At 35.0% G+C, this 22468-nt stretch overlaps 1 protein-coding gene across 11 annotated transcripts in view; it reads right to left on the bottom strand.

The window, feature by feature from the left end:
• LOC129747362 (hemicentin-1-like) overlaps positions 1-22468 on the bottom strand; it is a 485337-nt gene that overhangs the window by 207774 nt on the left and 255095 nt on the right. The window lies entirely within an intron of this gene.

The raw sequence follows: 22468 nt of genomic DNA, 5'->3' as shown, positions 1-22468 counted from the left end.
TTAAAATCCTTACCACTTTTAGGACTAAATAATTACGAAAAACTTCGTCTTATAAACATCACGCCTGATGTTACACTTAGAAAAATAACTCAAAAACTATAAATACCTATAACAATTTTACAATATTCTGCAATGTAAAACTCGACACATTAAGATAAAAATATGAAATGTAATACGTATTAACTTCAGTGATTGTCGAGATAAAACACGTTTAATTTCAAGATCTTTTGATAAAGTTTTATTAATGAGTTAATTTCAAATCAGTTCATGGTCCATAAAGACAAATCCTTTTTGTTATCGTAGTGAAATATCGAAATTAATTTTCGAGATTTTTTTCCTGTATTTATGTGCTAAAACTCGTTTCAATAAGTGGATTGGCTTAAAAAATTAACTGCATGTCGTATAAGAAATGAATTCGTTTTTTAATTTCAAAGTAATCTCCTACTTTATTCAGTTGAAGAGTTTTGGATAAAAAACACTTACGATGCAAACTTTATGGAATCTGAAATAAGAATATTCTATATTATCTCTCTTAAAGCGATAATTATAAATATCTCCCTACTTTATAGATATCAAACCTAAGGAGAAGAGATTTTGTACTGATTTTATTATCAAAATATGTGTACTCTGTTTGGGAGGCTTTCATTCGCCGTTAAAACAATTAAGTTAAGCTGTTGAGAAAAAGAGACTGTTGAAGCTCCTTCGAACCTAGAATAAATGAGAAGTACATGGTTATAGTCGTCACAAAAGCTTACTTGTAGAAGTTAAAGGTCTGGATAAATTATTTGTGCTGTTGCAACCATTTGCGGTATACTGCAGTAGGAAAGATGTAGGTTTAAAAAGATTTAACTCAGTTAGCCCATGTAAACCAGTTCATCAACAATTGATTTTGATTTTCTTTCTAAACAATCTGTATAAATCTGTATCAATGTGTGAAAATCTGTATCTGTATCTTATCTGTATACGTTGAAAAATCTGTATAATACAGAAAAATCTGTATATGTACTGTATGTGACTGTAGTCGTGGTGTTCCGAGAGTTGACTCACGCCAGGTGACTGTGTTCATCTCTGAGGATGAACACCAGTTCATTATGCGAACTGTCAGAAAAGTAAACAGAAAAATCTTGGCTGCAAAATGTTGCAAATCAAAAAAACTTTGCCCAAAAATATCGGATATTGTAGGATCAAAACTCTTTTGCGACCTCAATTGTCCTACACACCAGTCTTAAGGAAGTGGCCTGACTCTTTAGATGAATTGCTGATGGAAATGTTAAGTCGATGTAGATCAAATTGAGAAGCCCGTACTGGTAAGTTTTATCGTCAGTTAAATATGGTGCGCTAAAATATATCTATGAATTCTGATTTTAGAATTGTCTGCTAAAGTGTTAAACCCGCGATTGGCAAACTGCCCTTAATGCTGGTACCTTTATGCATCGAGTTACAGAAGAAGTTCCCTGGAATAATAACATTTTGAGTGATCTGTACGGTACGGAACCAACTAACCAGCGATTTGCAATTTCCTTCCCGTTAGATTTGAAAATTGGTTAAGTATTTTTAATAAAAAATGTACGTTGCAAAACTCCGAGTGGCGTCAAAAACTTGATTGATACAATGCTTGATTTGTCAGCTTTAAACACATGTAAATCGTTGCTTAACAGGCAGGAAAACCGAGATTAATTTCTGTTACTTATTCCTGATATCAGTTGCTGTTTATTTTGAATGTACGATTAAAATGATACGTATTTGAGTGAAATAGAGTAGCTGAATATGAATAAACCGAATAAACTAAAAATCTTAAAAAAGTGTTTCAGAAGAGAAATTAAAACAGGTCCGAAACAACAGAAAACTACAATCATATTAATTAAATCACTAAGCTGTTATATATTCGTAGTTGATGAACTTCTTATTGAAAATAAAGCATTTTAGCCAAACCGGGCGGTCTTAAGGCTCGCTTTAAGTTCAGATACATATAAATGTCTTGCAAAATTCAGTTCGAGTTTTCTATCATTCCAATTTGGACAGTTTGGAAATTTTGTTTGTTTAATTTTGTCTAGGTAATTCATAAACAATTCCAAGTTTCACGGTTCTTTTTCCGATTTCACATGCTAGTTTTATTCATTTATCATTCAAATAAGAGCAAAGCATATTTTCTTAAATTTGAAACATTGTCAGTTATCGCATTGAGAATTTTTGGAACACAGTTAATTAGTCCAATTTCAAATGATCAATTAAGTAATGAAGTTTTTTTTTTCAAAATTCAGCGTAAATGATTATTAGAACAATTGTGCAGTGATTAAGTTATAAAGAAATAAGAGGTTATATGGAAAGTTATGAATGATGAATTGCTAAATAATAAGCCTGATATAAGGAACAGGGAAAACCAAAAAAAAAAATTAAAAAATAATTATATATAAGGTTGTTTGGAAAATTTATAATAGTCTTTTATATAAAAAATGCATGCTTTTAAGCCAATCTGCTTTTCCACCGGAAGGTCAAATCAAAACTAAAACAACCCTCGAATAAAAAGGATAAATTTGAGTTCGGCTGCCGAACTTAGTATTGAGTATGCCTATCAGAACATAGTTTTGCGATTGCCCAGTCGAACTCAAAGTTGAGGGCAGCCACTGAAGAATTTTGAGTTTAAAAAAAGAGCGTGTACCTTAATTATCCGCGCTTCCTCAGCCAATTCCGACTTTTTCAATCGGAAGACCAAACCAAAACTAACAATCAGCAGAAGTTGCCTTGAAAATCTGCGCTTCCTAAGCCTACACAGTAAACTGAAATTACCGAGTTCGGTAATTTTTTTACCGAAATCCTAACATGTGTAAATCGTTAAACTGTTCGGTAATTTTTTCGGTAAAAAATAAACGAACATCGGTAAATGAAGAATCGACTTACCGATGTTCGTTTATTTTTTACCGAAAAAATTACCGAACAGTTTAACGATTTACACATGTTAGGATTTCGGTAAAAAAATTACCGAGCTCGGTAATTTCAGTTTACTGTGTATCCTTCCTGTTTCACCGAAAGGCGAAATCAAAATAAACAATTAAAGATGTGTTGTTAGTCTACTTGGCTGAATTAATCTACTGAATCGAAGCAATTAGCAAGCAAAATCTGCGCCTCCTATACCAATTCCATATTTTTCCACCGGGAGGCCAAATCTACATAAACAATCAGCAGCAGCATGCTTAAAAATCTGCGCTTTCAAAGCCAAATCCCTCTATTTCCATCCGAAGGCTAAATCAACACACACAATCAGCAGAAGCTGCCGGAAAATCAGCGCTTCCAAAGCCATTCCGTCTTCTTCCACTTGAAGGCCAAATCAAAACAAACAATCAGCAGCAACAGTCCTAAAAATCTGCCCTTCAAAAGCCTTTCAGTAGTTTTCCACCGGAAGACCAAATCAAAACAAACCATCAGTAGCAGCAGCAGGAGCCTTAAAAAATCTGCGCTTTCAAAGCCAATCCGTCTTTTTTTATCGAAGACCAATTCATAACAAACCATCAGCAACAGCAGCCACAAAAATCTGCGCTCCCAAAGCCATTCAGTCTTTTCCAACCGGAAGACCAGATCAAAACAATTAGTGGCCTCATAAAAAGAATGAAAACGTCTGTTGGGCTTTATTAATTAAATTTCATTTTCAAACCGACACCAATTTTGAAAACCGACAATCAATTTTGAGTTCAAACTTGGCTGGTTACAAAATAGAACATTTTTACATCTTTGGACCAAATTTAATGATATATTTTTTTATGAAAATTGTAAAAGTTACAGCGAATTTAGTGAAGCAATTCCAAATTTCCCTTTTTTACGGAAATTGTTGTATCATTTTTCCAGTCATTGTAAAGACTTCAAATTTGGTAGAGCGTTAGTGAAAATTTCATGGAAAAATAACAAGCGAGCGAGAAATGGCAGTTTGTCAAAGTTGGAAGAGAGTGCGCAGAGTGATGCGATTCTATTCATTTTTGAACGCAACTTTGTATTCGAATCCAGCCAGATGATAACATCTATTTTGCAATTAACATGTGTATATGAGAATAACGAAAAAACTCGAAACATGCTTCGTTAGACAGCTTCAGCTTTTTGGTTCGCATCTCGGACAGTTTTTCTCAATGTGAAACCCTTAACCTTTTGATAGAAAGATCAGTCAAGAAGTTCTTCTTGGGCTGTCCGTATTTCTTTTAAATTTTTTAATCTCGGTCCAATGTTTTTTTTTCCCCTAATTTACGTTAGGCCTCATCACTGAACGACCCTGGGCTCAACATCCATTCGATATTTCGTCTTTTTTGTCTTGAAAACTATTCAGTTGGCGGTCGTGTCAGAAAAAGATGTTGAAAGGAAATTTATTAAACTGTTAACAGTTCTACTTATTAGATTAGGTAAATAATTGTTCAGCTTAACATCTTGTTATCTAATCAGCTTGACTTCTAAATATTTTTTTTCAGTTAACTCTTCTCGAAACTTGAGTGTAACATGGGGAAAAAAGTGCTGAAACTTTCAGCCGAACCAACATTAAAAGCCCTCTTCTACCTTTATGACCTTTCTGAAAGTAATTTCCACCAACGAGGACGAGCGACATCTCGCTCGGTACGTTTCATTCAAACATTCGTCGGTGTTCACACTAGTGACGTGCAGCAGTCTGCAGGTTGTCCATCCCATGGCAGTTCCCGGGATTCTCATCCCTTACGGCCGGGATGTCTTTTTTTCTGCCAGCCACAGCAAAGATTTCCCCCGGATAGGGGGACATCACAATCTGCGGGATTTCCACCACAGTTTGTTTCAAAAAGACCACGGGCGACGACGGGTGCGGTGTGGTGGGAATGATAAAATTTTACGCTTGTATTTACCTGGAAGAGCAGCAGTGGAGAATAAAATGAGCTCTCTCCAGGAAATGATGCAGAAAAATAAATCCTAACCATAACACTATGTAGGATGATGGTACCAGCTCGGTGGTTGTTCCGCGAAAAAATAACGGGTTAAATAATTGGATTTGACTTGACTGTCACACAAGCTGCCAACTTTGTCGGAGTCGGAGGAGGAAGACATTGAAGATTTGTCTTAATTTCTATAGAGTTGTCTTGTTTCGTTAAGGGCTAGCTTGTTCCTGAGTTACCGGGAAATGTCTCGCTGGAAACATTTTGAGTCGATTGTCTGTCCTCCTTGTTACTAAAGTAACGGACAGCATGCCGACTGCTCCGCACGAAGAGTTCGGCAAAACTTTTTCAATATCCACTGGAACTTTTGTCTTATCCTTTTGAAAATTTAGCTGAAAATTTCCATAAACTAGGACGGAAGTTTCGAGTTTCAAATAGCTTGTCCTAAACGTCCAAAAACGTTTAAGGGCTAAGCCCTACGAAACGTTGATTGAAATGTTGGCTTTTCAACCGGTCAAGTAGTGACGCACCTTCAGTTCCTCGAAACGACGAAACATTGAGATAGGTCTGGAGCTGTCATGTCTAGATTTACCGTGAAATCAACCATCAACAATAGCAAGTAGCAAGGATGCGAAGAACAACGACAACAACACGATGCAAGAGTACTCCTCTGCTGTAAGTAGGTAGGGTTCCAATTTCATTTCTCAAGGCTCTGTTCCGCAGCGAGGAAACCCCAACAGAACTGTGTGTTACTTTTTTTGCGTTCGTTATGGCTTCCACGAACATTTTAGCTGGTCCATCATCATCATCGTACTATGTAGCTTACCTAGTAGGTAGAGCATCCGCAGCATCCGAGAGTCGTCGTCGAGTAATGGTGGAAACTGTGTCAATTAGCAATATAAGTGTCGTTTTTATTCCACTCTTTTTTTTGTAACCCCTTGCGGCAAGGTGTTTTTTCCAGGCCTTTGGGTGTTTTGTTTTCGGCGAAAGAACTTCCGTGGCCTCGTGGCTTGGCTTGGCCAGGTCCAGGTTGATGATGGACCGACTACACTGTACCTGCCTTGGTGGAACAAATGTTTACCACTTGAGCATTATTTGCGCCATGTGCGACGACTGGCTTGCATACATTTGGGCGCAGGGTGAGGGCACTCGGGAGGAAGAACCGGACACGGATGGGTGAACAGATGAATGCAAAACGGAAACAACTGAAGAGAAATTCTCCGACTTCTGTCCTGCTTGGGGTTAGGGGGATAGCCGTGGGGGGTGGTGCATACCTCTTGGAACTCCTCACTAGAACACAAACAGTCAGCCTAGGTACGTACTCCTTCGTCGAGTGGTTGTTCGGGTCGGTTTGAAGTGTTTCCGCCTGGGCTTATGCAATCGTGATAAAGTCGACTTTCGGGCGAAATCCGCCGGAAAAGGGCAGGGAAAGTGTAGGCGCTTTTGTATTATGGGCATGATTCCGGTGGTGCGATTCACCGGATGGACAGCAACGCGCGAACATGGTTCTTCTGATAGTGTTCGCTGTTAGCCCCAGATGTAGATGATAAGTGTGGAACTACACAGAGTAGGTACCGACTACCAAGAGCCAAGAGTGCGCCATCCAGGTGAAGCTTAGTGGTGTTCAGTCCAGTAGCTCAAGAGGCGGCATTCTCGACTCCACACTCCACGGTGTATTACATGCAGCGAAATTGTCCAATGAAGTGTATGAATTGCGCCGGGAGAAAATTAGACTAGCATTAATTTCCCTGACTGACTGTAGCATGGAACAAGGAAAGAAGGACGAGGACGACGCGAGGCGTTTCGGGGAATTGCAAACACCGAAGGGCCAAATGGTGGGAGACTGAGAGGTCTCTTCTATAACCTCACATTTCAGCACCTCCGCGCCGCCGCGACGACGAAACAGTCAGTGTGGAGTAGGGCGTTTAAATTCATTCATTCCTCTTAGCGCTAATTCGGGGTTATTTTATAACCATCATAAAGCGCGATATTTAGTCAGGTAAATGAAGTCGTGGAAAAACCGTGAAGTACAACCGTTAAAAGTGGTACTTTTCCTTCCTAGTTTTTTTTCTTTTCATCTGGTAAGGGATGTGGCTAAAAGTATGATTCATGCTTTGCCAGAGTCCGGAGTGCTTGATTTTTCGAGGATTCCGGTTTTGTGGCTTTCGGTCACGTATGTTTATTTTGGGGTTATCCTTTCACTCGGGGCTCAAATTGTTTCGAGGGTACGTCTACATTAGACTTTCAAATAACGTTGATCGTATCGCGGGTTTTCAAGCTTCTCGAGTTCATTCATACCGGATTTCACCATTCAAGATAAAATGAACAAATTATGAGTTGCTAGCTAAAGTTTTACAAAGTTAGTTTTTTTTTCATTTTCAAATACTGCATTTCTAACACAAGATGTGGAACTTTCAGTTAAAGAGTAACTGATCAGTTTGTAAATCGGTTCAATATTGTACTGGCCATGTGCGATCCTATAGGGTGGTTTCCCTCTCAAGCGGGATATAATCGTTGAAAATACACGAAAATGCTTGAACTTTTTTAAAAATATAGAACTTTTCCTTGTCAGTGTAGACGTGAATTTTCGAAATTTTCCACTTCGTGGGAATGTTTATCAATCAAAAGAGGTGTTGAAAATTGCTGACTCGCAGCAAGCTGTGCTCGAGAACGGTCGCGTTTTCTGTCGGTCTCGTTTTTGGTCCTGCCGTAATGTGTTTTCAAGAAAAAATATAGTTTTGTTTTGCTGATCGGGGATTTTTCGTGTTGTGTTGAAGTGATGTATGTGACTGTGCCAGAAGGATACCTTGCGCCTCGCACCTAGATCAGGAGTAACTTTTGACATGCGCCGGTGGGTGGCGAAAAGGCAACTTCTCTGACGAATACGGAAAAAACCCGGTGAGGATATTCCATGATGGCATTTTTTTTATCTATTTTGTCAGGGATTTTAAACCAATGGCATTTTTCAATTTCACTCTCTCTTTTCATTAACTTTAGTTGTACACTTTGTGTGCGGGGAAAATGAAACAAACACCTGAATATAGTTCCATTAGAGTTTTTGTTAAAAGACGGCCAACCAGCTCGATGTGTGTTTGCGGCATTTCATTTACGCATCTGGAAAAATACTTTGATAACAATCTTAATGTTCTCTATTTTATTTCAATATTTTGAGTTTTTTTCATAATTGCAGTTATTTAAAACAAATAAAGTAGGTCGGGTTCGCCCGGCACTTATCGAGCAAGGACGTGCTTGAGTGGCCGACTCCCACGCGACTTATTTATTTGTGTAGGATGTTTGTTTTACCCGTATTAATCCGTTCAGTGGGTTATGTAATCATTTGCGTAGCCTGCTTAGGTAGTCAGTTGCGATTTTTTTAAAATTTGTTTCTCGGAATTTCAGTTTAAGCTTTTTATTGCTTGGAGTAAATTATGATTTATGTTGTGCTACTTAGTAAAAATCGGGAAACAGAAAACACAAAGAATTTAATCCTATCAACAAATGTTATATCCACATACGTGGGATCTTTACTTTAAATAATTGTTTCCTAAGCTGAGAGTTTTGTTGAATTACTGTGATGGTTTTTATTATTCCATGGTTTGTAAGAATTCATTTAATTCATGGAAAATGAGGTTCAAGGCTCGCTTTATTTTTTTTGTTTGTTGGATCCCTTACGGGCTTCCCTTAGAAATATTTGTTCTATACGTTTTTCTTGATCAGCTTGAACTCCAAGTCAAAATTGTGTTCCACTTTAAAGCAGATTAGGGAGCAGCAAAAATAGCATTTTATTTGGTTAGAGTAAAAATAAGAAAATTTTCTGAATTATGTTTTTTTTAATTAATGTTTAGAAAGGTTTATTTAAATACTTTTTCAGTTAAAATTGAATTAAAGTTTCAGTGAATTCGATCAGGTTTGAATTTATTATTTTTTCAAACTTTAACAGAGTTAATAAAACCTTTAAAATCTTGTTCTATCAAAATAAATAAACAGGAAGAAAATAAAAGTTCTAGATCTCGTAATTTGTTCAATGAAATGAAACAACACAAGTATATAAGATAAGGTTTGCAACCAAAGCTATTGCACTAGTCAAAAGTGCCTCCTGATCAAATCCTTATACCCGTACTCCAAACCAAAATTATTTTGCTAGGATGCAGAGGTGACCTCGGTCCTAAAGCACGAAATCATTCTTTCATCCCTTTCTCTTTCTTTCAATCTATCTATTGACTGCTAGGACGTGGCCGGCGCCGTTATTGATGTTAAAAGAGAGAGCATCAGTTTTGGGTAATGTGAATGAGCTGTCAGTCCCAGACACCATTCATTTGACCTTTGAACAAAACTGGTGGCCTCGGTCAATCACGGAGTAGCAACCATTGGCGATGTGGAACTTGTTCTACTGAGCCACGCCTGCGATCGTGGGATTTGAAATGCAAAGCTTGTAATGATGATTTTATAAAAGGAATTTATTTCAAATTTAGCAAGGTTTTGAAAAGAGGGAGGAATATACATGCATTATAAATTGAGTTTTGTTGATAAAGCATTTCAGGTTCAACGATTTAAGGTGGATGTGAGCAGGCAATCAAGCTAAGCTAAGCTAAGCTAAAAGAGTTGTTGAAAATTGCTGTTTAAGTAAGAAATTAAAATTGCAGTTAAATTTTTGATTGAGTGATCAAATTTCCAATAGCCGCTTCAGAAGCATAGGACTTCTACTGGTAGTCTAACTTTCTTATCTATCATTTATGTAGCTTTAAAACGATTATCTAATGTTTATCCTGAAATATTCGCTGAAAAATTAACATAACTTTTGGTTTATTGTAGCTTATTATAAACAACGTTAGTTCGACGAAAAACCATATCGTTTGCCGTTTACCGTATCGATTTTTTGTCGTTCTATCATTTTATATATATATATATATATATATATATATATATATATATATATATATATATATATATATATATATATATATATATATATATATATATATATATATATATATATATATATATATATATATATATATATATATATATATATATATATATATATATATATATATATATATATATATATATATATATATATATATATATTTTTTTTTTTTTTTTTTTTTTTTTTTTTTCTAAATAGAATTATTCCAAAATGATGGTAAATTATAGACCTAACTGTCAGTAGCTTCGAAAAACACACTGACTAAAGATTTTTCAATTTTCTGAGCAAAACGTTATGCAAAATAATTATTGGCTTTGGTTTCATCCTGATTTCATTAAACCACGTCTAAAAAATTGTTGGTTTATGAAGGGTTAACGAAATTAACATTAATCAAAATTGAAAGAAAATCGTTAACCCAAAATCAAATTTAAAATATTGTAACAAAACATTTATTTCAGAATAAAAAGCGAATTTATTGATTTGAAAAAAAAAAAGAATAGAATTTTCATTTCAGAATCATAATTTTAATTTCGAAATCAGATCCGCCATCATTGAAAATTCTAGTTAAGATTTTAAATTAAAATTCAAGAGCTTAGTTTGACTTATTTAAAGGAGAGAATGACCGGAAGACCAAACCAAAATAAACAATCAGCAGCAACAGTCTTAAAAAATATGCTTCCAAAGTAATTCCGTCTTTTCCACCGGAAAACAAAATCATAACAAACAATCAGCAACATCAGCCTTGAAATTTGCACTTTCTATGCCAATTCAAAAAGCAGGCAAAATTAAAGCAAACGATCAGCAGTAGCAGCTTCAAAAATATGCAGTTTCTAAGCCAATTCAGTCTATTTCTACCGGAAGGCTGAATTGAAGCTAAAAATCTTCGCTTCCTAAGCCAATTCCATCTTTTTCTACCGGAAGGCCAAATCATTACAAACAATCAGAAACAGCAATCTTAAAAATCTGCACTTCCTAAACTAATTCCCACTCTTTTCACCGGAAGGCCAAATCAAAGCAAACAATCAGCAGCAGCAGCTTTAAAAATCTCCACCTCCTAAGCCAATTCCGTCTTTTTCCACCGGAAGGCCAAATCATCATAACCAACATTCTGCAGCAGTAGCATTAAAAATCTGCTTCCAATTCCAAGCCAACGTTTTTCAGTGGGCAAATCAGAAAAAAATAGTTCATAGCAGCAGCCTTTAAAATCGGTGCTCCCTGTGCCAATCCGTCTTCCACCGGAGGCCGAATCAGAAACGATTTTTTTGCAGCAGCAGTCTTGACAATCTGAACTCCCAGCTAACATTAAATCGTAATGGAAAGGATAATCTTAATCGACTATTTAGACATTTTCAATACCCATCGTAAACACGATGGTATTGAGTGATTTTCTATCATTCATTTACATCATGCTTTGCCCAAAAATAGTTGAATCGGATAGCAGTTTAGTCAACTCGTAAATATGTCTCCAAAAAGTTGAGAATTTTCTTATTCGACATTAGCAATTTGAGTTATCTTCAAGTGAATTTATTAACGATAAATGGGTGGTCCTTCAATTGACAATCCATCCAGTCTCTCCCTTTCTTCTCTCGACCGGTTTGTTAAAAGAAAATCTCACCAATGAAGCTATGCGTGACACATATCAACTGATGAATTGGCATCGTGGTAAGATATCGGACAGCGAACTCGGAGGACTGAATTCAAATCTTGGTCGAGGAATTTTGTTTTTCGTTAAATATACTGAAATTACTTAGAATAGTTTATTTTGCTTTTTGTTTGGAATCGTTGGAATCATGTCATTGTAGATCAGTGCTGCAAATTTCCAGTGTCAGCTTCAATAATCAATTGAATTTATTGCAGTGTATCGGTCAGTTCAATTCCAGCTAGATTCATAGGAGAATGAACAGAAAGCTCAGTCCTGAAAACTCTCTGCACACTCATTCACCAATCGGCAACATCCGTGGTCAGAATACATTTAGGCTCTTTGGAGGTTCAGGAGGTTATCCAATCTTCATTTTCAGTTTCAAGCGAACATTGCTGAAAGTGAAAAAAGCTCCATTCTATTATCATTAAGTTTAGTTGAATGGTGACTAAGATTTTTCGACTCGCTAGACATGCGGAAATTTCGTAATTACTGCTGAGATCGCTATTTTGAAAGATTTTGATAAAAAATACGTCTTTCACAAATGGTGTAAAGGGGTTGGAAGGTTTAGAAATGAGTGTTCGGGTTGGCGAGACGAGTGTTGGTGAGGGAGCGGTGTGGAAGAATTTGGGGGACAAAACTATGACAAAATATGACAAAATTATTACACAAATATGACAAAAAGTTGGCAATAAAATGAAAAAATATGACAAATGTGGTAAAAGTTTGACAAAATTATGACCAAAATAAATCTGCAAATATGACTGAAATTTACAATACAATAAAAAATATTTACTAACACAACACGAAAATATGACAAATGTGATAATAATAAGACAATATTTTAACCAAAATATGACAAAAATGACCAAATTATGGCTAAAATATGAAAAATGTCATTAACAATTGACAAAAATATGACAAATATAAAAAAACTATGACAAGCATGGTAATAAAAATGACGAAAATAGGACAATAAAATGACAAAATCATGTCATAAAATTGTGATAAAAATCAGACAAATTTATAAAAAGGTACACCGGGGTAAGTGGGGACGCGGGGTAAGTGTGGACGATGGCTATTAAAATAATACTGTGCACTATTTTCTCAAACTTTTAATGCAGAATGTTCAATTTACTTGTAATCTATCCAATAACTGTAAAAACGATGCAATTCCGACAATAACGGATGTTTACAACGACTTTTTTTTAATTTTCTATTTTCACCTACGATGTCGAGGTGATGTGCATCTTTTTCAGTTGCCAATTTCTCGTAAACTAGCTGGCTCTCGATGAAAAACTCTACATTGAAACAATCCTTACATTCCAAACAACCAGTTAGGAAAAGAAACGGCGGTTAAAAATGAAGAAAAAAGAGTTTATTTACAAAAACTAAAATTTTGTCTCCAACCCCTCCCTGGGGTAAGTGTGGACGGCTTGAAAAAGACTTGATGTTTACACATTTTTTCAATTTTCTGTTCTTCATCCTTCATGAATTGCATTATTTATCTAAATTTAGCATTCGGCTCATGAAATGTTGGGTAAAGTACTTGTTTGTTCAGTTATTTCAAAGTAGTCGAAGATTCCTTTGAATTCAGCTACAGTATTTGAAAGACCCAAATACTAGTATTTCACTAGCTACTTGCTAGCATCCTCAGTGGGTTATCGACTGAAGAAAGTGTATCATTTCCCTCCCTTAAATTGTCCAAGCTAGGTAGCTCTGAATTATTTGTAGGTAAAAAGAACCTTCGAATGCTCGGCAAATGTGCCGTTGTCAGTTTCTTGGGCCTACCTACCCTTTTCTGGGTGTGTTCAGTGTTTTTGATAAAATCGGAACTCGTGTGTTGTATCATAATTACACTCAATAATTATTGGAAGATGCCTGTCTAATAGTATCATGAATATTTTTCAAAATTTTGGACGGTTCGAGCAATAAAATAACGTATTCAACCAAGAAAACACATTTTTTTGGAAAATTTCCTAAAAAATCAAAGGGAAAATCTACCGTCCACACTTACCCCATAAAGCGAGGTAAGTGAAGACACCAGCAGTCCATAACAATTTACGTGATAACTTTTTTCGCTTTGCTTCTATCGAGCTCATCTCTTCAGCGTTTGTAAACAACATGTTCTGCATCACATTGAACGTAATTTTATGAAAATTGCTCCACTGATGATTTTTCAATGATTTTTTAAAGTTGAACTAAACGAAAACCCGTCCACACTTACCCCGGTGTACCTTATTTGAAAATTTGAAATCAAAAGAACAAAAATCCGACTATGTCCTCAAACTATGTAAAAATATGACAAAGTGATTAAATATTACAAATTGATTGTTGTCATTTTTACCGCATTTTGCATTTTATTGTCAATTTTTTGTGATAATTTTGTCATAATAATAAGATTTATGTCATAATGTTGTCTTATTTTCATCGTTTTCATTTATTTTTGACAATCGTTTCTAGAATATTAGCCATCTTATTGTTAAATTTATGGCATATTATTGTCAGATTTTGTCATAATTTTGAAATTTTTTTGTCATGATTTGTCATTGTATTATGAAAATTTTGCTATATTTTGTGATATTTGTCATATTTTTATCACATTTGTCAAATTTTTGTCTCATTTGTCGGATATTGTCTTATTTTTGTTATGTTTTTTGTGTCATATTTGTTAGATTGTTATTATTTTATTGTTTAATTTTAGTCATATTTGACAGATTTTACCCATACTATTGTTAAACTTTTGCCATATTTTCAACATATTTATCACATTTTGTCATAATTTTGTCATTTTTTGACCACATTTGTCATTTTTTTTTGACATTTTTGTCAGATTTTCGTCATATGTCTACCTCATTTGTCATATTTTTGTCATTGTTAATTGCCATAAATTCTATCCTCAAGAAATTTATATTAATCCATTCTACAGTCCCCCCTTTAAATAATCGTATAGTCTTAGCGAATTTCAAGTCGTGTTTTCTTTCCGAAACCCAATTCATAATTTGCAAAAATGGCGAAAACAAATGCTTGCTGAAATTATCAGCAACTTTCGCTGACACTGTTTGAATGCTTAAGCTGCAGTCACTGATCAAATACAGTGAGTGACAGAAACGCCTAAGCGAAAGACGTTTTCGTAGCAGTCGAGTGAAACAGGTTTGTTCAGGTTTACGAGTGAGCTTTCAACTGACTGACATACTCACACAGCTTTCTGTAGGCACGAAGGTGACCGAGCCGATCAGAAGCTTTTATATTTGTAGACTTTTCTATTCCGTTCATTTTAGTTAAAGCTTTTTACAATGATAGAAAATCACTGTCAGTATCATTCGAGCAATAAGAAAATTTGCAGCACTGTTGTAGATATATCGCCTCCACTTTTGTAGCTATAAATATGCTATTTGGCTATTTTTGTATCTGGTATATTTGTTTGAGTGACCATTCTGATGCTATATATGTAGGAAATGTAGGAAAGAAGCAATTGAGCAATTAGTCGAGTTTGCGTTCGGTTCGTGGCATCATGTACAGAACATAGTAAATAATCAAGATTAGATGATATGAACCGACGCCAAGGATGTAGTTGAGATAGAGGGAGATTTTTTGCTCATTTTACGATTTTTTGGAAGCTGAATAAAAAGGCCACTGGAAGCTGAATAGAAGATCATTAAGACTTGTTTTGGAACTTGAAAGTATGCATAATAACTTAAATTTTGAGCTGCATAGAACGGAATTCATATCAATGATGGGGCTGTAAGCGTTTTTGTACCTGTTTTATGGGACTTTTGGTTGCTTGGGCATTCACTACCCATTGTAACTTGGCCGGGCCCACTGTGCAGTATTGGACGCTGAGACAGCTGAAATCAAGGGAGGAAGAAACATCAGTACAATACGTTTTTAAAATGTTTTTAATATTCACGTTGGAAGCACATTTGCTAAAATTAACTGTGCTCCTTGATGATGGCTCTTGAGAGTTCGTCCTTCTGTGGGTCGAAATGAGGTTTTTCTGCACAGAAAAATTGATAAATTGTAATTTTTTAATTACTTTACTGGATGTTTAATCCAATAGCATGTTTCGGATTTTTGTGCACCATCATCTCTGGTCATTTACTTTGGATAAAGCGCTTTTACTCGTTCTTGAAAATAAAAATTGGAAGAACAGAGAAAAGAAATAGTACCATCATAAAATCTTTCGAAATTAACTTATTTGCGGGTGAAAGTTACGAACATCGATGAAATCATTAAACAGTTTGTAACTTTAACCACTCATCCATGACTGACACAGTAACCCGAACAAATCAAATGTGTCGTCATAGCAACGAATCATAACAAAGAGAAAAAAATCATATTATTCAAAAACGTTGCTCTCAGCCACTTTCTTTAAAAACAAAATAATAAATTCAACACATAATTTTAAATTAAATCAGAAAATGTTTCGGAAATTGTCCTTCTTTAGATGAAAAAAAGTTGAAGAGGTTGTAATCATGCTACAACCGTGTAGTGAGCGTAGAATTACGATAACTCTCTACACACAAAAAAAAAGCATAGTAAAATTACTAAATCCGTGGTTTAAACGAACAACAGGCGACCATATTTTTGAGTCAAATATGTTTTGTTGTTTATAATACCTTACGCATAGCTATTTTACCATGTGCTCAATTTGGCTGCGCATAGTAAATTCGACTGCGTTTTAGTAAAATTGTCAATGAAATGATGCATTGTTTTACTTCGTCCCTAGTAAAATTAATATGTTTCATGATAAAACTAGTATGTGTTATGATAAAGATTAGGAGGAGCGAGGAGCTTGATTTAAATAGTAAAATTACTATGTATGTTTGTTTGTTTATTTGCATGCATGCATTATGACATTATTTGAAACATGAAAATTCACACTTCCGACACACGTCGGTCAATGTTAGTGTGTTCTTCCGATGCTCTGGAATGATTTTCAAAGTTATGTAACTATAAAGCAGCTCAAAATTAGTGTTTTTTTACAAACGGGTTTGATGATTAATGATCCTAAATTAGTGTAAACAACAAGAATGTTTACCATAGTAAAATTATCATACGCACTTATGTTTTTGAGTCAAATATGTTTTGTTCTCAAAAGTACGATGTGCGTAGTATTTTGTTGATATGAATTGGTGCCACAATGTCAAAATTACTATGCGGACGGTAGTTGTGATAGAAACTATGATGAAATTATCATGACCATAGTATTTTCGACAACAAACATTGAGAGTTATCGAAAATTACCAGGTACATAGTAATTTCAATATTGTTTCATGCGCCCTTTCACAAAATCGATGTTAAACTTTTCGTGGTTGAAAATACTATAGCGCTGAAATGGTAAAATTATCATGACAGCGTCTTTGGGATGACCACTCAATTTTTTTCCGTGTATGGTTAACTTATTTCTGTATTGATTACATAAACAAAAAAATTGCAGAATAATGAAATGCTTAGAACTAATGTCAAAATGACATCATCATTGCATGTCATTTCAAACCGTGATGGCAGCAAGCTTGAATGTCATTTCAAAATGTCACGAAAACATGTCCTTTCAAAATTTCATGACATGTTCTGTCAAAATTTCAAGACAAAATGTTATGTCAAATTGTCTTGCCAAAATGTCATGTCAAATTTCAATGTCATGTCTACATTCAATGTCATGTCGACATGCAATGCCATGTCAAAATTGTATGTCATAATATCATGTCAACATGTCATTTAAACTTGACATGTCATGTGAAGATCTCATGAAGATGTCATGCCAACATCTCATATCAAAATGTTATATCAAAATGTTATGTCAAAATGTCATGTCAAAATGTCATGTCAAAATGTCATGTCAAAATGTCATGTCAAAATGTCATGTCAAAATGTCATGTCAAAATGTCATGTCAAAATGTCATATCAAAATGTCATGTCAAAATGTCATATCAAAATGTCATATCAAAATGTCATATCAAAATGTCATGTCAAAATGTCATGTCAAAATGTCATGTCAAAATGTCATGTCAAAATGTCATGTCAAAATGTCATGTCAAAATGTCATGTCAAAATGTCATGTCAAAATGTCATGTCAAAATGTCATGCCAAAATGTCATGTCAAAATGTCATGTCAAAATGTCATGTCAAAATGTCATGTCAAAATGTCATGTCAAAATATCATGTCAAAATATCATGTCAAAATGTCATGCCAACATGTCATGCCAACATGTCATGCCAACATGTCATGTCAAAATGTCATGTCAAAATGTCATGCCAACATGTCATGCCAACATGTCATGCCAACATGTCATGCCAACATGGCATGCCAACATGGCATGCCAACATGTCATGTCAAAATGTCATGTCAACATGTCATGTCAACATGTCATGTCAAAATGTCATGTCAAAATGTCATGTCAAAATGTCATGTCAAAATGTCATGTCAAAATGTCATGTCAAAATGTCATGTCAAAATATCATGTCAAAATGTCATGTCAAAATGTCATGTCAAAATGTCATGCCAACATGTCATATCAAAATGTCATGTCAAAATGTCATATCAAAATGTCATGTCAAAATGTCATGTCAAAATGTCATGTCAAAATGTCATGTCAAAATGTCATGTCAAAATATCATGTCAAAATGTCATGTCAAAATGTCATGCCAACATGTCATGTCAAAATGTCATGTCAAAATGTCATGTCAAAATGTCATGCCAACATGTCATGCCAACATGTCATATCAAAATGTCATGTCAAAATGTCATGCCAACATGTCATGCCAACATGTCATGCCAACATGTCATGTCAACATGTCATGCCAACACGTCATGTCAAAATGTCATATCAAAATGTCATATCAAAATGTCATGTCAAAATGTCATGCCAACATGTCATGTCAAAATGTCATGCCAACATGTCAAAATGTCATGTCAAAATGTCAAGTCAAAATGTCATGTCAAAATGTCATGTCAAAATGTCATGTCAAAATGTCATGTCAAAATGTCATGCCAACATGTCATATGGCATGCCAACATGTCATGTCAAAATGTCATGTCAACATGTCATATGGCATGCCAACATGTCATGTCAAAATGTCATGTCAACATGTCATGTCAACATGTCATGTCAAAATGTCATGTCAAAATGTCATGTCAAAATGTCATGTCAAAATGTCATGTCAAAATGTCATGTCAAAATGTCATGTCAAAATGTCATGTCAAAATGTCATGTCAAAATATCATGTCAAAATGTCATGTCAAAATGTCATGCCAACATGTCATGCCAACATGTCATGCCAACATGTCATATCAAAATGTCATGTCAAAATGTCATGTCAAAATGTCATGTCAAAATGTCATGTCAAAATGTCATGTCAAAATGTCATGTCAAAATGTCATGTCAAAATATCATGTCAAAATGTCATGCCAACATGTCATGCCAACATGTCATGCCAACATGTCATGCCAACATGTCATGTCAAAATGTCATGTCAAAATGTCATGCCAACATGTCATTCCAACATGTCATGTCAACATGGCATGCCAACATGGCATGCCAACATGTCATGTCAAAATGTCATGTCAACATGTCATGTCAAAATGTCATGTCAAAATGTCATGTCAAAATGTCATGTCAAAATGTCATGTCAAAATGTCATGTCAAAATGTCATGTCAAAATATCATGTCAAAATGTCATGTCAAAATGTCATGCCAACATGTCATATCAAAATGTCATGTCAAAATGTCATATCAAAATGTCATGTCAAAATGTCATGTCAAAATGTCATGTCAAAATGTCATGTCAAAATGTCATGTCAAAATGTCATGTCAAAATGTCATGTCAAAATATCATGTCAAAATGTCATGTCAAAATGTCATGCCAACATGTCATGTCAAAATGTCATGTCAAAATGTCATGTCAAAATGTCATGTCAAAATGTCATGTCAAAATGTCATGTCAAAATGTCATGTCAAAATATCATGTCAAAATGTCATGTCAAAATGTCATGTCAAAATGTCATGCCAACATGTCATATCAAAATGTCATGTCAAAATGTCATATCAAAATGTCATGTCAAAATGTCATGTCAAAATGTCATGTCAAAATGTCATGTCAAAATGTCATGTCAAAATGTCATGTCAAAATATCATGTCAAAATGTCATGTCAAAATGTCATGCCAACATGTCATGTCAAAATGTCATGTCAAAATGTCATGTCAAAATGTCATGCCAACATGTCATGCCAACATGTCATATCAAAATGTCATGTCAAAATGTCATGCCAACATGTCATGCCAACATGTCATGCCAACATGTCATGTCAACATGTCATGCCAACACGTCATGTCAAAATGTCATATCAAAATGTCATATCAAAATGTCATGTCAAAATGTCATGCCAACATGTCATGTCAAAATGTCATGCCAACATGTCAAAATGTCATGTCAAAATGTCAAGTCAAAATGTCATGTCAAAATGTCATGTCAAAATGTCATGTCAAAATGTCATGTCAAAATGTCATGCCAACATGTCATATGGCATGCCAACATGTCATGTCAAAATGTCATGTCAACATGTCATATGGCATGCCAACATGTCATGTCAAAATGTCATGTCAACATGTCATGTCAAAATGTCATGTCAAAATGTCATGTCAAAATGTCATGTCAAAATGTCATGTCAAAATGTCATGTCAAAATGTCATGTCAAAATGTCATGTCAAAATGTCATGTCAAAATGTCATGTCAAAATGTCATGTCAAAATATCATGTCAAAATGTCATGTCAAAATGTCATGCCAACATGTCATGCCAACATGTCATGCCAACATGTCATGCCAACATGTCATATCAAAATGTCATGTCAAAATGTCATGTCAAAATGTCATGTCAAAATGTCATGTCAAAATGTCATGTCAAAATGTCATGTCAAAATGTCATGTCAAAATATCATGTCAAAATGTCATGCCAACATGTCATGCCAACATGTCATGCCAACATGTCATGTCAAAATGTCATGTCAAAATGTCATGCCAACATGTCATTCCAACATGTCATGTCAACATGGCATGCCAACATGGCATGCCAACATGTCATGTCAAAATGTCATGTCAACATGTCATGTCAAAATGTCATGTCAAAATGTCATGTCAAAATGTCATGTCAAAATGTCATGTCAAAATGTCATGTCAAAATGTCATGTCAAAATGTCATGTCAAAATGTCATGTCAAAATGTCATGTCAAAATATCATGTCAAAATGTCATGTCAAAATGTCATGCCAACATGTCATTAACTCCGCTGGTTATCCTCCGCTGCTAGTCGCCACCACCGCTGCTAGTCGCCAGCACCGCTAAATCGCCATGTCTGCTGCTGAACCATCCTTCTGCTTCGCTGGCTTCCACTAAACTAACTGCAAAACGATATCTGCGTTGGATTACCACTGGTGGGGTCCAAACGCAGATCGAATTGCAGGAGAACTGTACACGACGACGAGCAAAAAGAAACTGAAACCGAGCCGCTGGCGCCCCGTTGTTTTTATACTTTTCGTATACATGGAAAATCAAAACTCATCAAGAGGCGGGGCATCCGTGTTTTCTTTCTTTTTCTCTTTTTTTGTTTTGGCTTGGTGATGACGTCATAATCCTTTAGATAGGATGTCTTTGAAAGAGGAGTTTTTCGTGACGCGAGATTCGATCGCAAATTTCAATTTGCCCCCCTATAGTGTTGCCGTAAGACGTAATTCTACGTCAAAATGAAATAGAAAAAAAAACTCCCCTGCGCTTCCCGAAAAATTCCGAGGATCACCTCACGTCTCTTTATACATCAATTAACTGTACTTGAGAATTTTCCAATTATGAGAATTCTCAGGAAGAAACTTCTGAATTAAAACATCAGTCTAGAATAAATGAATAAGAAGGATCATGGAACGAACTCACCAATTGTTGAAGCAGGAAGTGTGTTTCTTCTTGCAGCGGATCATTCAACGATGTCAACTGCTTGAGGTGGATGAAATCAACGGACAATTGGGTCGAGCACGTACAATGAAACATGCAATTATTGATCACTATGCTTCATTCACTAATCCCAAGATAAATTCACAATTTCACAATGTCAAACTACTTAAATTTCAAAAATTTTATTTTCACCGCGACGGCGCGAAAAAAAACGTGCGATACCAACAAGCCATCGCCTACTTAAAAATGCTGTTCTCCTTCGTTGGTTATGAAACACGATAATGAATGACTTTATAAAATTCATGTGAGTGTGTTGAAACAATAATAATTAAAATAAATTTATTAAATAAACAGTTTCAGATTTGACAAAAAATTGATTAATTTCATTACAGTTGATTTAGATTCAATGCAATTTTTAAGTAAATGATTGTAAAAGATTTGTAGTCATGAATTCAAATATTCTGTCAAATTTTGTCTATCACCTCTAGTTTTAGTGCTCTAACTCGAGTGTTTTTTTAAATGGATAAGTTTTTACTGAAGTCAGGTATTGATTGCTGATATACTAATAAACCTATAAATAAAAAGTTGATTTTCTACACTATTTTTTATCTTTTTTTTTTATAAAGGATCCAAATTTTGCCTAGATTTTCTAGTTTCAGGGATAAAGTCCAAAGAAAAAAACTGAAAATTTTTAAAAAATGCATTTTACAAAATTTAACTATTTCTGACAACACGGAAAGGCATTTAAATGAACTTAATATTGAAGATATTAATTTATTTAGTAACTTTGTTGAATATTGCATAACGTTTTGTTTCAAAAGGAGAGTATGCAGCGCCTCCTCCTTAAATCGCTAGATACTATAAGATATTTATATTGGCCGATTTATGAAAATTTTCAAAAAACAGACTCCCTCCCCCCTCCTCCCACTTCCTCTTCCTCTTCTCAAAAAGCGAGTTCTAGGACCGCACCTAGCTCTGGCATTTGTAGTTTAAATCAACTCCCAAAGGAATAAGAAAAAATAAAAATGACAGTAGGAAAGATAGTAATGTGAACTGAATTTAGCTCGTCATTTATTATGAATT

The sequence above is a fragment of the Uranotaenia lowii genome, chromosome 2, assembly GCF_029784155.1.
Source record: "Uranotaenia lowii strain MFRU-FL chromosome 2, ASM2978415v1, whole genome shotgun sequence".
Taxonomy (NCBI): Eukaryota; Metazoa; Arthropoda; class Insecta; order Diptera; family Culicidae; genus Uranotaenia; species Uranotaenia lowii.
Note: the sequence above shows the minus strand (reverse complement) of the source record. Positions and strands in the feature narration are given on the sequence as shown.